General features: G+C 45.0%; 1 protein-coding gene across 6 annotated transcripts in view; it reads left to right on the forward strand.

Moving 5' to 3' along the window:
* CFAP263 (cilia and flagella associated protein 263) overlaps positions 1-17,490 on the forward strand; it is a 62,139-nt gene that overhangs the window by 24,913 nt on the left and 19,736 nt on the right. The window lies entirely within an intron of this gene.

Genomic DNA, 17,490 nt, shown 5'->3' on the forward strand with positions numbered 1-17,490 from the left:
ATTGTCATGTTGGAACATCCAAGTACGTCCCATGCCAACTTCCAGGCTGATGATTGCAAATTTGCCTCCAGTATTTGCTGATAATGTGCTGTAGTCATCTTTCTTTCAACTTTGACCAAGTTTCCTCTGCCTTTGTAGATCATACATCCCCAAAACATCAGTGATCCACCTCCTTGCTTTACAGTAGGAATGGTGTTCCGTTCATCATAGGCCTTGGTGACCTCTCTCTAAATGTAACGTTTATGGTTGTGGCCAAAAAGTTCAATTTTCATCTCATCACTCCAAATTACCTTGTTCCATAAGTTTTGAGGCTTGCTTCTGTGCTGTTTTACCTATTGTAGGTGAGATACTTTGTGGCATTTGTGCAGTAATGGCTTTCTTCTGGCGACACGACCATGCAACCAATTTTCTTCAAGTGCCTCCTTATTGTGCATCTTGAAACAGCCAACAACTAGTTTTCAAAGAGTCCAATATTTCAGCTGATGTTATTTATGGGTTTTTCTTTGCATCCCGAACTGTTTTCCTGGCAGTTGTGGACGACATCTTTGTTGGTCTATGTGAGGATCTGAGGTTGTGGGGTATAATAATAACCTAGGCAGGTTAACGATGCAACTATTTTTTTATTTCATACATCCATGGTTGTACAACAAATCCAGGTAGATGGGAAAAAATACAATGTCCTCAGTGCACAAGTTCCTAATCTGAGATTTGTAGTTCCACTGGCCGAATACCAGGCGACACCTACTGTCTCCCAACTTTTGGTTGGTACACCGCTTTTGGTATCTCGAGCCGGTATAGTGTGCCGTCACAGCAGGGGCGGACCTACCGCCGGTTCAACCGGTGCAGCCGCACCGGGGCCCGGAGGTGGAGGGGGGCCCTTGCAGGCAGGGACATACAGGGGCCCGGCTTTGTGCTGCTGCAGTAGATCGGTGCACGGGTGCAGGCCCCGCACTGTATTAGCAGTGTACAAGTGCCGGCCGGCATCCTCCTATTGCAGACACAGCAGGAGCCTGTGTGTCTGCTGATCTGACGTCACCTGCGCGCCGGAGAGGAGAGATGAAGTTAGTAGAAAGCCATGGGGTCCCGGGCAGGAGGTATGTGACGGGCTTCATCTCACTCCTGCTTTCTGTAGAGGATCTCTCTGTACTGTGAGATTTATTGCACCACCTTAAGTTTACATACAGATAAGGTCTCGGCTCCAGCGTCACCCGATCTGCATGTAAGCTGAAGCTGCAGCAATAAGTCACAGTGATCCTCACCCTGCACTGTGTGACCCTGAGCCCGGCTCCAGGACATCCCACATTATATATCAGATATATATTTGTACTATGTGCACATATATGGTGTTATGTGCACTGAGCACTGACCAGGCTGCAGGAACTCACATTATAATATACTATATTATAATGTGAGTTCCTGCAGCCTGGTCAGTGCTCAGTGTATATAACACTATATATGTGCACATAGTACAGTGCACAGTATATACAGTATGGAGCCTCATGTGCAGTCATTATACAGTATGGAGCCTCATGTGCAGTCATTATACAGTATGGAGCCTCATGTGCAGTCATTATACAGTATGGAGCCTCATGTGCGGTCATTATACAGTATGGAGCATCATGTGCAGTCATTATACAGTATGGAGCATCATGTGCGGTCATTATACAGTATGGAGCATCATGTGCGGTCATTATACAGTATGGAGCATTATGTGCGGTCATTATACAGTATGGAGCATTATGTGCGGTCATTATACAGTATGGAGCATTATGTGCGGTCAATATACAGTATGGAGCATCATGTGCGGTCATTATACAGTATGGAGCATCATGTGCGGTCATTATACAGTATGGAGCATCATGTGCGGTCATTATACAGTATGGAGCATCATGTGCGGTCATTATACAGTATGGAGCATCATGTGCGGTCATTATACAGTATGGAGCATCATGTGCGGTCATTATACAGTATGGAGCATCATGTGCGGTCATTATACAGTATGGAGCATCATGTGCGGTCATTATACAGTATGGAGCATCATGTGCGGTCATTATACAGTATGGAGCATCATGTGCGGTCAATATACAGTATGGAGCATCATGTGCGGCCATTATACAGTATGGAGCATCATGTGCGGTCAATATACAGTATGGAGCATCATGTGCGGTCATTATACAGTATGGAGCATCATGTGCGGTCAATATACAGTATGGAGCATCATGTGCGGTCAATATACAGTATGGAGCATCATGTGCGGCCAATATACAGTATGGAGCATCATGTGCGGCCATTATACAGTATGGAGCATCATGTGTGGCCATTATACAGTATGGAGCATCATGTGTGGCCATTATACAGTATTGACCATCATGTGTGGCCATTATACAGTATGGAGCACTGTGTGGCCATATTTTTTTATTTATAATTATTCTTTATGAAAGTGTGATCAGCAGTGCTAAATGGGTGTGGTTGGGACGTGGATAAGGGTGTGACTAGTTATGAATGGGTGTGGCCAGAGGCGTGGCCTAAAATTTGCCGCGGCGCGTTTGTCCCTCTTTCCCATCTTCAAAAGTTGAGAGGTATGATGCTGGGCAGGGAGGGAGGCCCAGACACATTTCTTGCACAGGGGCCCAAAGCTGTCAGTGTCCGCCACTGCGTCACAGCCTATGTTCCTCCAGACGATGGATATCATGACTGTAGCTCATGAATACCCCTCCAGCCAACGTCCGATCTCCAAAGAGCATCCATCCATTCATCCATCCATCCCAGCTTGGATCCTCTCCCATCGAAGACACTCCACCAACTGCCTGATTCAACCCCTGCGTCTTTTCTCCCACCCCTTTAACAATTTTCTTTAGCTCACAGAACAAAGCATATTCCATCACCTGGGGCTGATGTGAGATCCCTTGTGGTGACTGCTCCTCTGGGTCTACTATCTCCATCCACACAATGGGCCTAGGCTGGAAGAACTGTGGAGTGATAGGATGATTGCTTTACATTTACCCTTAGCAGTCTCCTGTCTGGCCTTAGGTTTACATAAGATGTAGCCTGGTCATTTTCCTCTGCTTACTGTCAATGAATGGAAACATTGATTCCGGAGGATGAACTGACGAGTAAACAAATCACTAATAAAACACAGCAAGAAAATATCTAATAAAACACAATATAACCAGTGCTCCGTGCTGGAAAAAGTCTCCACTCTACGTCCATTTGTCCTATAGTCTTTAGTCAGCGGCCATTTCCTCACAGTCTACTTGACCGTGGTTTTGTTTCTACAGAGCCCCTGATTTTCCATTTGTTAATCACAATTTGAACGCTGCTGACTGGCATTATCAATTCCTTGGATATCTTTTTGTATACCTTTCCTGTTTTATACAGTTCACCTACCTTTTCCCGTAGATCCGTTGACAATTCTTTTCCTTTCCCCATGACTCACAATCCAGAATCGTCAGTGGCTGGATGAAAGATGCAAGAGTCTGTCTGGATCCCAGAAACTCACTCTGCTTTTATGCACACACACTGATTACAAGCAAACAGGTCACAGGTGAGGATGTTACCTTTAGTAGCCATTCAAACCCATTTGTGTTAACGTCTGTGCATGTTATCAGGCCAAAATCACCAGGGTATGGGAATTTTTGATGAGTATCATTTGGATGTTTTCGGTTGTCATTATGATTTAAAAAGAGAAAACACAGTAGTTTGACAATAAATGGCTTCACCCAACCACTAACCATGTGTGGAGAAAAAGTTTGTGTTATCATTCATATTCTCTGAAAAAAGGCCAAGAAAGCAAAAATTCTGCCGGGGAATGTAAACTTATGAGCACAACTGTAATTGTATATGCTGTATTGTTTTGTACACTTTGTAAAATCTTTTGTATGTTTTTATAAACACGGTCTATCGTTCTAGATTAAATAAGAAATTTTATCGCTCTGTTCCTTTTGTTCTGTAATCCGCATCACTGTAGCCATACACTGTCAGAACCAGGCGTCCAGTCAGCCTGTATAAAAACAGCTTGTGGTGGCAGTGTGTGTGCATATATATGTTCAATGCGTTGGAATCTGAGGTGCAGATACCATATGCTCACTGTTAATTTTCCAATAATTCTATTAGTGGAAACAGCTGCGGCCTCCTCCATTAATCATCGGTCAATTGCGTAATTGTCTGGACGATAGGGGGCAGCAGAAAGCGGTTTGTGACTCGTATATCTGCATGACCTCCCAGGTCATAATCGCTACAGAATAACAATAATCTTATAAATGAACTATGAAGAAACAGGTGTCAGTGTGTCCTCTATTCTGCTAGCCGAAACCGCATGGACCAGGGCACATAGCGCTGAACGTCCACTCTCCTCTAACCGTGAGCAGAATATTTCTCAGACAACACAGGGTGAGGGAACGTTGCTCGAACACAATCGCTTCTTGGGAGGCATCATCAGAGGAATGGGCAACCCGACCATCGAGTCAGCGGTTGCAGTGTCATCGTAGTTGACTTCCAAGTTCTACATAGGAGACCCCCCTGGAGAGACAGTGTCCGAAACTAGGTGCGATATCTTTCAGGGGTGATGGTAAAAAGGGAAAACAGGGTGTCCTTAATAGTCCATACAGTCCTGAAGCCCAAGAGACCGAACAGCATCCTGTGCCCATGCAGTCAAGCTAGTCCACAAGTATTTGGCCCAATCATCTGTGGGCACCTGGTGCATCATCATTAGGGTCTCAAAGCATTGCAGATGTTGATCAACCTTTGTGGTGGACTCATTAAACACTGGCACGTCTCTGTAGCGAAGATGGTTTCCTTGGTGGTGGACCATCATGGAGGTAGGGTCCGGCATTGGTGGTAGGGGTACTGGAACTCCCAAAACTGATTCAGTAACACAAGCCCTTTCCTCACTTGAGGCTCCGGGTCCCAATGCAATCAACAATTCCTGGATTTGAGCTGCTGGTGACTGGATATTTGATTCCAGACGACCACTGAATCCTGGATTTGGCAAGCCGCTTTACTCCTCTGGGTCCACATCAGCGGAGTTTTCATCGTCCTCCATGACGTTTTGGGCATCCCAATGGACCAATTTCTTGATCAAATCCGAGCAAGTGTCGGTGGTCCGTTATTCAATCCGTCGAACCTGGCACAGCTCCTGTAGTTGATGTCTCTTGTTGCGGCTAGGAAGCTGACACTGCATTGATGTATAAGGCCAGGTGACCCGATTGTCCCAACCTGGGTTCTCTAAAACGTCTTTGAGGGTTCAGTGATGGTCAATGAGGCAGCTCTGTATTTCTTCAGTTGGAGCCATGATGCCATGACTTCTGTAATGTATAGTCTCTCTGAAAACAGGCAGATCCTCCTTTTTATAGGTCACAACTTCTCATTCAGTCATTCCACCACAGGCTTGGGGGAAGATGGAGGGAGGCCATCCCTCTCTACTGAGTGTGTAAACAACATACATAGATTGTCCTTCATATTGCAGAGCACCAATGGGTCATCAACATATTAACAACATTCACACACTATGCCTTTGTTTCCCAAAGATAATAGAACAATACTAGGACAGATACAATAGCTAATCAGCAGCCAGTCAACAAATGGCAGCCAGTGATAATTACTTCAATGACATTAAGGGTATGTGCACACGTTGCGGATTTCTTGCAGAAAATTCCTGAAGAAAACCGGAAATTTTCTGCAAGAAATCCGCATTTTTTTTTTGCGTTTTTTTTCCGTTTTTTTCGCGTTTTTTTAGCATTCTGCAAGCGTAATTAGCTTGCAGAATGCTAAAGTTTTCCAAGCGATCTGTAGCATCGCTTGGAAAACTGACTGACAGGTTGGTCACACTTGTCAAACATAGCGTTTGACAAGTGTGACCAACTTTTTACTATAGATGCAGCTTATGCAGCATCTATAGTAAAAGATAGAATGTTTAAAAATAATAAAAAAAATAAAAAAAATGCTTATACTCACCCAGACATCTCCTCAGCGGCCGTCCGGCTCCTCTTCTAGCTGGTCTGTGCGCACAGGACCTCCCGTGACGTCACGGTCACGTGAGCGGTCACATGACCGCTCACGACCAATCACAGGACAGTGACGTCATTCGGCGAGGTCCTTCAGCGCACACCAGCTACAGGAACCGAACGGCAGCGTGCGAGGAGGCGGGAATACATCGAGGGTGAGTATAGGACTGTTTATTATTTTATTTCTTATTTTTTGACCACTTATATGGTGCCCAGTGCGTGGAGGAGAGTCTCCTCTCCTCCACCCTGGGTACCAACCGCATATAATCTGCTTACTTCCCGCATGGTGTGCACAGCCCCGTGCGGGAAGTAAGCAGATCAATGGACCCCTAGGTGTGCGGAATCCCTGCAATTCCGCATTTTTAATGAACATGTTGCTTTTTTTTCCGCTATGCGATTTTTTCGCGGAAAAAATCGCAACATTTGCACAAAAAATGTGGAATACCCTGTAAATAATAGGAGGCTTATGTAAGCGTTTTTTTTCGCGTTTTTATCGCGAAAAAACGCGAAAAAAACGCTAACAATCCTGAACGTGTGCACATGGCCTAAGGGCCAACAGTCCTTCTCACATGACTTCCAGCTCATCTTCCTGGCTTACTGAAATAATATGTCTGGATAATTCAGGATAAATGTGGTGTCGTCACATGAACAGATACCAGGAGGAGTGTGGGCCATGCTGCTCACAAGCTGCAATCTATGAGGAAGTAGGGAGACACGAGAGGTGGATGGTAACGATTGCTTGTATTGTACGTTCCGGCCATCAATATAATAAATCGAGTGTTCATATGAAGCTGCATGAATTGGTCACCAGCCAGTATTTAGATGTTGGGAATTGTGGTTCTGTGGTCCCAAGTTTTTTTTGACTAGGCATCAGCCGCGTCACCAGACGCCAGCTACACTACAACAGTGGGCCTGGCAAGGGCTTTTCCGAAGTCCTCCTACCATCTCTTGGAGCTGGGTGATGAGTATAAACTGCCGTCAAAGGCCCGCCTGGCTGGGCAGCTTGCGCCAAGTGCATCTGTGGCTGTGCCTTTGCTGGTTTGGTGCCAGTGTTTCCAGCTCTCTCTGCATAGCGCATAACAGAATAAACAGCCATTTATATCTATAAGTTTATAAAAAAAAAAACAATCCGGTCAAGCAGTTTACGGACCAGATTCAGGTTCTTTTGGGAATGTTCCATGATTTGATAGGTACCATGAACCAGCACAAGCAGAGCCTGGCTCAGGGGGCTCCCCCAACACAGGCAAGCTCTAACCCCAGTCCTGCAGCAGGGGTCATTCCCATAGAGCCTAAGGTGCCCTTCCGGATTTTGGGGCGTGGAGATAGGAAGAAATGTAATAATTTCAAGGAGGGGTACAAATTATATTTCCAACTTCGCCCTGCGTCCTCCGGGAACGATGGTACTCGGGTTGGTCTTATTTCCCTTCTCAGAGGGGATCCCCAGTCCTGGGCATATTCATTATCCTCGGGTTCACTCATACTCTCATCAATGGATGAGGTTTTTTTTTTTTAAGGCTATGGGGCAGATTTATGACTAACCATATCTGGTGGCCTTAGCTGAATCCCACCTTAAGGCATTGAGTCAGCGGGACCTCACTGCAGAGGACTACTGCTCCCAGTTTCGTAGGTGGGCCATAGAGACTGGGTGGCATGATTCCACTCTTTGTAGTACCTTCTTGTCTGTGCTTAACAACCATATTTAACATATGCTAGTGCACCACTCTCCTCTCTAGTCTTTGGAGGCTGCCATGACATTAGCTCTGCGACGTGATCGGAGAAGACTGGAGCGATGTCTGGAGAAATTGTTCCTCAGGCAGAGTTCATCCAGACGCTCCACTGGTCTTGAGGCTGAGGGAGAACCCATGCAGCTCTGTACAGTTGGTATCTCTCGAGAGTCAAGTCAGCAAAGATGGCATCAACAGTGTCTTCTGTGTGGTTCTCACGCCATGTGGTTCGTGAATGTCCACGTCTGGAGCTGGAGGGAAATGAGCCTGCCTAGCTGGTTTGGGGATCTCTAGCTAGGCGCTCAGGTATCCATACCAAAAAAAATTACTTTTATGCGTTGTCACACTGAGCGTTAAGAGTGTGGAGGCTTATGCTTTTGTTGATTGTGGGGCTGAGAAGTTTTTTGAATGCTGCCGCGGCCAAGAAGTTGAAGGTTCCTCTTCTCTCCTTGGATACATCTATAAGATTATCTCCTCTGGGCAATTAAAGAGATAGTCTGGACTATTGGGTATCGCACCACTGAACCAGTATCTGTCACCCCAGGTTGTCTGCACAAGGAAGAGGCATTCTTTTTTATTTTACAGGATCTTTCTATCCCTGTGGTGTTTGGTCTTCCATGGCTTAGCATCCATAACCCTGTTATTGACTTCGAAAGGGGTGATTTTGCTAAGTGGTCCTCCAAAGTACAGACGGAGAGGGCTAGTAAGTGCATAGAGGGTGTGAACAGATGATATGGGGGCCCTGGTTTTGAAGGAAATTTTGTATGGGGATAGTTGGATAAGTGATGCGATAGGCCAGTCTGAACAAATAAGTTTTTAGGGCACACATAAAACTGTAGGTATTGGGAATTAATTGAATTATCCTTGGTAGGGCATTCCAGAGGCTTGGTGCAGCACATGATAAGTCCTGAAGACTGGAGTGGGAGGTTCTGATTATTGAGGATGTTAACCTCAGGTCATTAGCAGAATGGAGGGCACGGGAAGAGTGGTAGACTGAGACGAGGGAGGAGATGTAGGGTGGTGCTGAACCGTGGAACGGTGCAACGGCTGGCACAGAGCGGGGCATCGTTGTATCGAAGAGGAATATGATTAGGATGGATTGGAGAGGGGAGAGTTTAGTAAGAGGGAGACCGATCAATAGACAGTTGGAATAGTCCAGACGAGAATGAGAGAGAGCAACAGTAAGAGTCAAAGGTGAGAAAAGGTCAAATTCTAGAGATTTTTTTGAGCTGTAGGTTACTTAAGCGAGTGATCGGATGTGGGGGGTGAATGAAAGATCTAAATCAAGTCTGACCCCTAACAGTGGTCATGTTGCTGAGGAATAATTTGTAAAATGGTAATCCATGGAGAAAGACCACCGATGGTGACCCTTCCTCATATAGTGTAGCACACAGCCCGCGGAGGGAGGATTGGGTTGCACGTCATAATCATGGAAGCTTGGTTTGTGTTTCATCCCCATTGCCCCCGGGAAATAAGTTCTGTGATGGATCACACTTCTCTATCTTCGTCTGATAGTGGACTCTGGGTTTGGAGATTTCAGAAGGACGTTGCCCCCTGACTACATTGTGCCCCCTGTACAAATGGGGGAAGAGAATAATGCTATGGGCTGTTATCAGGAGGAGGTTGTGACCCCTCAGCTCTAATGATGGGCAATCTTAAAGTTCAGCACAAGACATTGTGGACAGAGCCTAAAACCATTCTGCACCATGGAAATAGTGAGCCCGACCTCCCTCAAACATCAGGCTTTGACCCCTCAGAAGATGTTCTGGATGAAGGGGAAACATTTCTCACAGATGCCTCCAAAACCTTACAAGAAGAGCAGAGCTGTTATACCTGCAGAGGGGCGACTCCATATTAATGTCTATGTATGTAGAGGACAGAGAAGCCCCCGGAGGTGGATGTGGGGGGCACATACTTTCTCCATATTAATGCCTATGGATGTAGATGGAGGAAAGAGAAGACCCCGGAGGTGGATGTGGGGGGCACAATATGATTCTTAGTACAGCTCTGTGCAAAAGCTTTAGGCAAATGTAGAAAAAATGCTGCATCAGTCCAATCAACAGATGACGGAGGCGATAGGAAGTCATCAGAGACAGATGACGGAGGCGACGGGCGCTCACTAAAGATGGATGACGGAGGGGACAGGCAGTCATCAGAGACAGATGACGGAGGTGACAGGCAGTCATCAGAGACGGATGACGGAGGTGACCACCTCTATTATCGGAAGCGTCTTACTCTGCGGTATTCTTTCTGCATCTTCCTAAAGCTAGCTATATATTATATAAGTGTATAGCGCTGACTGTGAGGGTGGACGGGGCCACGGTGCTGCAGCGATGGATGATGAAGCTACACGGATACAGCGGGGCTTTGCACACAACACAGCGGCCCAGGCGCTCCAGTCAGTCACATAACCGCAGCTGAGTCTAACAGGCAAACCCCCAGGTGTAAACCTGACAGGTCTCATGCATTGCAGCACATGTGTATTGCAATGCATGAGACCGGTGATCAGAAAAATATAAACTGATGTCCCATACAGGGACTATGAAGGAATGGGAAAAGAATCTTAAACCATTAAATACTTATATTTATGTAATAACAAAAAAGTACACCTATTTTGTATCGCCGCTTCCAAAACAGCTCGCCTTATAAAACTGTCATACTAGTTAACTCCTTTTGTGCATAATGTAATAAAAACAAACTTGTGCTTTGTGATAATACTGCAAAGCAAAAAGTGGAATAAAACGCGATCAAAAAGTCAAAGGGAAATAAAAATGGTACCGCTGAAAACGTCCTCTTGTCCCGCTGAAAACAAGCTTCCATACAGCTCCATCAGCGGAAAAATTAAAAGTTCTAGCTCTCCTCAAGAAAAAGCGATGCAAAAACAATTTTTATTTCTATAAAATAGTTTTTGTGTAAAAGCGACAAAACATGAAAGATATAAATTTTGTATCGCTGTAATCGTACTGACCCGAAGAATAAAGCTGTGCTATCAATTTTGCCACACGGAGAATGGTAATAAAAAAAAATCCTGAATTTCTTTTTTGTTCATTCTGCCTCTCAAAAATCGCAATAGAAAGCGATCAAAAAATGTCATGTGCATAAAAATGGTACCAATAAAAATGTCAGCTCGTCCTGCAAAAAACAAGCCCTTACAATGACGGTCGACCAAAATATGGAAAACTATAGCTCTCAAAATATGGTGATGCAAAAACTAGTTGTTTTTTTTTTTTTTGTTTGTTTTGTTTTGTCTTTTTTTATAAACGTCTTTTAGTGTGTGACAGCTGCCAAACATAAAAACCGAATATAAATGTGGTATCGTTGTAATCACAAATGCCCCACATAGTGCCTAAACCACGGTCGTCATTTGTGACATCACAGCATTTCTTCTCAATTATGCCAGATGTCTATTCTGTAGGCCCACAATCATAAACTGTTGTCTGAGGTATTGACTCTTCTTGTAGGACGAATATTAACCCCTAATATTATCTTACAGTTTGTTTCTCTTTGCAAAACTGTAATGCATGGTCACTAAACAGTGATGTCTGCTGATATGTTATTAAATACATTGTCCAGGCCAGCCAGTTTGTTGGCATTCAAACCAGAGGATGAAAAGCTAAGCAAATAGCTGACATAATCGAACAATGCAGTCTGGCCTCATTCACCTCTCTCTCTCTGGATGCTGGTTGGAGGCCAGTTGTGAACTATATAAAGAGACTTTGTCTTCTTGTCCAAGCGACTCTACATTACAGAAGTTTGGCTCTAACTGAAGAAATACAGAGCTGCCTTATTGACCATCGCTGAACCCTCAAAGACATTTAGAGAACCCAGGTTGGAACAATCGGGTCACCTGGCCTCATACGTCAATCGATTGTCCGCTTCCTAAGCTTGTTGTTACTTCCTTACTGTGGGGGCCAGCCAAACACAGGGAGCCACTGGTGGGGGTACTAGGCCCTGGAAACGGCTCTAATCCCAGTGAGTCAGCGAAAGGGTGAGGCCCTGTAATGTGCACCATCTTGGGTATTTGCTGGGACTGATCTGTATGCTATTGTGTGTTGTGGGTCAATAAATCATTGCCACACTGTTTTACCCTCACCCGGTGTTGTCTGTGTAGTGTTCTGCCCACTGTAAGAGAAGAGAGGGCATTCAGTGGTATGTGCACTGGTCCATGCGATTTCGGCTAGCGGACGAGAGAAACCATTGACCCCCATTTCCACATACGGTGGCAGCGGTGGACACTACTCAGCCAGGCAGATCCAGTGGAACTGCAAGGGACTGGTGTTTTCAGACACCGTCCAGGGCTCCACAACCAGGGAGGCATACACTCAGACCCAGCAGACCATAAGTGAGGCATACACAGCAAGTTTGGTGGTTCAATATATATATAATACCGTATATACTCAAGTGTAAGCCGAGATTTACAGCCCATTTTTTGGGGCTGAAAGTCCCCCTCTCGGCTTATACTCGAGTCATACCCAGGGGTCGGCAGGGGAGGGAGAGCGGGGGCTGTCTAATTATACTCACCTACTCCTGGGGCGGTCCCTGCTTCCCGGCGCCCCAGCTTCTACCTGTACTGAGCGGTCACATGGTACCGCTCATTACAGTAATGAATATGCGGCTCCACCTCCCATTAAAGATGGCGCCGCGGCACTGACATAATGATAGTGCGCAAGCGCAACTAAAATGAAAGTGTACCTATATTCTCATTGGCTGACAGTCTGTGACATAGCAATTGGATTTTCAGACATGCGCAATAGACTCAGAAGAACGCCGATAACGGCGGATTCTGTGTCCTCCATGTGGCGTTACCGGGATGCGGCGTGGTAAGGGATATAATGCATGATAAATATAATGTATACCCACATGAACAAACTATAAACGAAATTATAAAGTGGGAGATCATGAGAACCTATTGTCAACGTAGCACATAGCACTTTAAAATACAGGGATGACACTAAGGATATACAATATGCACGTTACGGTAAACTGTATGATCACATATTTATTTATTAATGGCGATTGTAATATGCAAATTATTGTAAATTATACCTATAAAAGCACGACTATTGGTAACACCCACTGCTTGAAAAAGGCTCAGTGTGAGCCGAAACGTCGCACAGTGATGTGGGTTGATTAAACTTCACACCTTTTATTCACTTTGAAACTTTGGAGTGCTGCCTTCTTTTTTCTATTTGGTATATATATATATATATATATATATATATATATATATATATATATATATATATATATATATATATATATATATATATATATATATATATATATATATATATATAGCGCCGACATATTACGCTGCGCTTTACAAATTATAGAGGGGACTTGTACAGACAATAGACATTGCAGCATAACAGAAATCACAGTTCAAAACAGATACCAAGAGGAATGAGGGCCCTGCTCGCAAGCTTACAAACTATGAGGAAAAGGGGAGACACGAGAGGTGGATGGTAACAATTGCTTTGGTTATTTGGACCAGCCATAGTGTAAGGCTCGGGTGTTCATGTAAAGCTGCATGAACCAGTTAACTGCCTAAGGCTAAGATCACATTTGCGTTGTGCGCCGCAGCGTCGGCGACGCAACGCACAACGCAAATGTAAACGCATGCACAACGCAGCGTTTTGTGACGCATGCGTCCATTTTTGCATGGTTTTGGGCGCAGAAAAAACTGCAACTTGCTGCGTCCTCTGCGCCCTGACGCATGCGTCACAAAACGCAAGTGCAACGCATGTCCATGCGCCCCCATGTTAAATATAGGGGCGCATGACGCATGCGGCGACGCTGCAGCGCCCGACGCTGCGGCGCAGAACGCTAATGTGTACGTAGCCTAAGTATGTAGCAGTACAGGCACAGAGGCTATTATCTGCATGATGTGTATGAGAACATGATGCGAGGAACCTGATTATGTGTTGTTTTGTTTTTGTTTTTTGAATGGGCCACACAGGGATAGTTAGGTTAATGCGTTGAGGCGGTAGGCCAATCTGAACAAATGAGTTTTTAGGGCACGCTTAAAACTGTGGGGATTAGGGATTAATCGTATTAACCTAGGTAGTGCATTCCAAAGAGTCGGCACAGCACGTGTAAAGTCTTGGAGATGGGAGTGGGAGGTTCTGATTATTGAGGATGCTAACCTGAGGTCATTTGCGGAGCGGAGGGCACGGGTAGGTTGGTAGACTGAGACCAGAGAGGAAATGTAGGGTGGTGCTGAGCCATGGAGTGCTTTGTGGATGAAGGTAGAAGTTTTGTACTGGATTCTGGAGTGGATGGGTAGCCAGTATAATGACTGGCACAAGGTAGAGGCATCGGTGTAACGGATGGTGAGGAATATGATCCTGGCAGCAGCATTCAGGACAGATTGGAGCTGGGAGAGTTTGGTAAGAGGGAGGCCGATTAGTAGAGAGTTACAATAGTCCAGACGAGAATGAATAAGTGACAGTAAGAGTTTTTGCAGAGTCGAAAGTAAGAAAAGGGCGAATTCTAGAAATGTTTTTGAGATGCAGATAAGAAGAGCGAGCCAGTGATCGGATGTGGGGGGCGAATGAAAGCTCCGAATCAAGGATGACCCCAAGGCAGCGGGCATGTTGCTTTGGAATAATGGTGGAACCGCACACGGAGATGGCAATGTCAGGCAAAGGTAGGTTAATAGAGGGAGAGAACACGAGGAGTTCAGTTTTTGACAGGTTCAGTTTCAGATAGAGGGAGGACATGATGTTAGAGACAGCGGTAAGACAATCACTTATGTTTTCTAAAAAGGTCAGCGTGATAACAGGAGAAGAAGTGTATAATTGGGTGTCGTCAGCATAGAGATGGTACTGGAAACCAAATCTACTGATTGTTTGTCCAATAGGGGCAGTATACAAAGAGAAGAGGAGGGGGCCTAGGACTGATCCTTGATGAACCCCAACAGTAAGGGGAAGGTGAGAGGAGGAGGAACCAGCAAAAGATACAGTGAAGGAGCGGTCAGAGAGATAGGAGGAGAACCAAGAGAGAACGGTGTCCTTGAGGCCGATGGAGCGGAGCATAGTGAGGAGGAGCTGATGATCCACAGTGTCGAATGCTGCGGACAGATCCAGGAGAATTAGCATGGAGTAGTGACCATTAGATTTAGCTGTTAGTAGGTCATTAGAGACTTTAGTGAGGGCAGTTTCAGTAGAGTGTAAACAGCGGAAACCAGATTGAAGAGGGTCGAGAAGAGTTATCTGAGAGATAGCGGGTAAGACGGGAGTGGACCAGGCGTTCGAGGAGTTTGGAGATGAAGGTTAGAGACAGGTCTATAATTAGTGGCACAGTTTTGATCGAGGGATGGTTTTTTAAGTAATGGATGTATGATGGCATGCTTAAATGAGGATGGAAAAATACCGGAAGTGAGAGAAAGGTTGAATATTTTTGTTAGGTGAGAGGTGACAGCCGGGGAAAGGGACTGGAGGAGATGTGACGGAATGGGGTCACTGGTGCAAGTGGTTGGGCGAGAAGATGTAAGGAGCCTGATTACTTCTTCTTCTGTAACTGGTTCAAAGTCAGAGAGTAAACTAGATGCAGTGGGGGAGGGAAGACAGTGCATGGTATGAAGAGATTGGGAGATGATTTCCTGTCGAATGTGGTCAATTTTTTCTTTGAAGTAATTGGCCAGATCGTCAGCGCGGAGATCCGTGGTTGGGGCCTGCACTCTTGGGTTGAGTAGGGACTGGAAAGTGTCAAAGAGACATTTTAGGGTTATTGGATAGTGAGGTGATGAGGGTGTTGAAATAAGTTTGTTTGGAGAGGTGAAGGGCAGAGTTGTATGTTTTTAGCATGAACTTATAATGGATGAAATCTTCGGGTAGATTAGATTTTCTCCACAGACGTTTGGCGCACATGGAGCACCGCTGCAGGAAACATGTTTGCAGCGTGTGCCACGGTTGTCGCCATCTGTGCTGAGTTGTTCTATGTATAGGAGGTGCAGCTTCATCCAGGGCACTTTGCAGGGTTTCATTGTAATGCTTCAGAGCAGAATCAGGACATGAGATGGAGGAGATTGGGGCCAATGATGACTGCAAGTTCTTCATAAGTTTCTGGATGTTAATGGCCTGTATGTTTCTATAAGTGTGGAAAGTGGGGGTGACCTGAGCGGGATGGCAGTTCTTGATAGAGAATGAAAGAAGGTTGTGGTCAGAGAGCGGGAGAGGGGACTTTGTGATATCATTCACTGAGCAAAGCTGGGAGAAGACCAAGTCGAGGGAGTTTCCATCTTCATGTGTTGGAGAGTTAGTATGCTGCGAGAGGCCGAAAGAGGAGGTAAGAGATAAAAGGTGAGAAGCAGATGGGGAGAAGCAATGGGGATGTTGAAATCACCCATGATGAGGGTTGGGGTGTCACGGGAGAGAAAGTGTGGAATCCAGGTGGCAAAGTGGTCCAGGAACTGATGAGAGGGGCCTGGAGGACGATACACCACCGCCACTCGCATGGAGAAGGGGATGTAGAGTCTGACAGCATGGACCTCAAACAAAGGGAAGACAAGTGAGGGTACTTGGGGGATAACTTGGAAGGTACATTTGGGTGAAGGGAGCAGACTAACGCCTCCACCTGCTCTGTTGTCCGATCTTGGGGTATGAGAAAAGTGTAGTCCACCATATGAAAGAGCAGCAGCAGCGGTGGTGTCTGACTGCTGGATCCAGGTTTCAGTAAGAGCCAAGAGGTTAAGAGAATTAGAAAGGAAGAAGTCATGGATGAAGGAGAGTTTATTACACACAGAGCGAGAATTCCAAAGGGCACAATTCAAAGAGACAGAAGGCATGCATGGAATATTAATAAGGTTAGAGGGGTTTCTGAGTGTAGCAGTTGGGAGGTTTGACTGGCTATAACATGGGGGGCCGGGGTTTGGAGAGATGTCTCCAGCAACTAGGAGGATAGAAAGAGTGAGCAGATGGTTAAGTGATTTGTGAGAGCGTCTCTTGTGTTGGATGGTGGGACTGAATGGATCTGCGCTGTTAAGCAGTGTGAACAGAGCATGAGTGCTAAAAATAGGAGAGGCAATGACAGAGGGGCCGATATGGATGGAGTGTAGAGAGTTAATGCAAGGGCGGTGAAAGTGTGTGAATGTGGCAGCCAGGATATAAATTATACAAATACATATGGTGAGTATTTGTTCTGTTCCAAATGAATAGGGAATAGATTTAGATTGTCTTACCTGTCTCCTGCCCTGTCTAACTGCCATGTTATAACTGCGAGTACTTAGAAAAAGTACTTTGAATAAAAGTACACGAATAATAGTGCACGAATGCACCCCTGCACGAATGCTTCCCCAAGCCATGTCTACATTTATAGAAGGCTAGCCCTTAGATCTCACACTATTTTTTATATATATATATATATATATATATATATATATATATATATATATATATATATATATATATATATACATATACATATATACATATATATACATATATATACATATACAGAAAAAACGAGGCAGCACTCCATCTTTGCAATGTTAGACGTGCAGGATTTTAATCAACCCACTGGTTTGGGCGACGTTTCGGCTCAGACTGAGCCTTTCTCAAGCAATGGGTGTAACAAACAGGTGTCAATTTATAGTACTCTCAACAATAATTTCAGCCAAAGTGAATAAATATATCATACAGTGAATACCTCATATATTATACAGATACAATTATATGTGGAAATATATGTGCAAATTCATTCATGATCATAGATCAATATAAAGTGCTTGGATATATAAAGTGCTCTGTGCTTGTATATACTAT

Source organism: Ranitomeya variabilis, chromosome 2, assembly GCF_051348905.1.
Source record: "Ranitomeya variabilis isolate aRanVar5 chromosome 2, aRanVar5.hap1, whole genome shotgun sequence".
Taxonomy (NCBI): Eukaryota; Metazoa; Chordata; class Amphibia; order Anura; family Dendrobatidae; genus Ranitomeya; species Ranitomeya variabilis.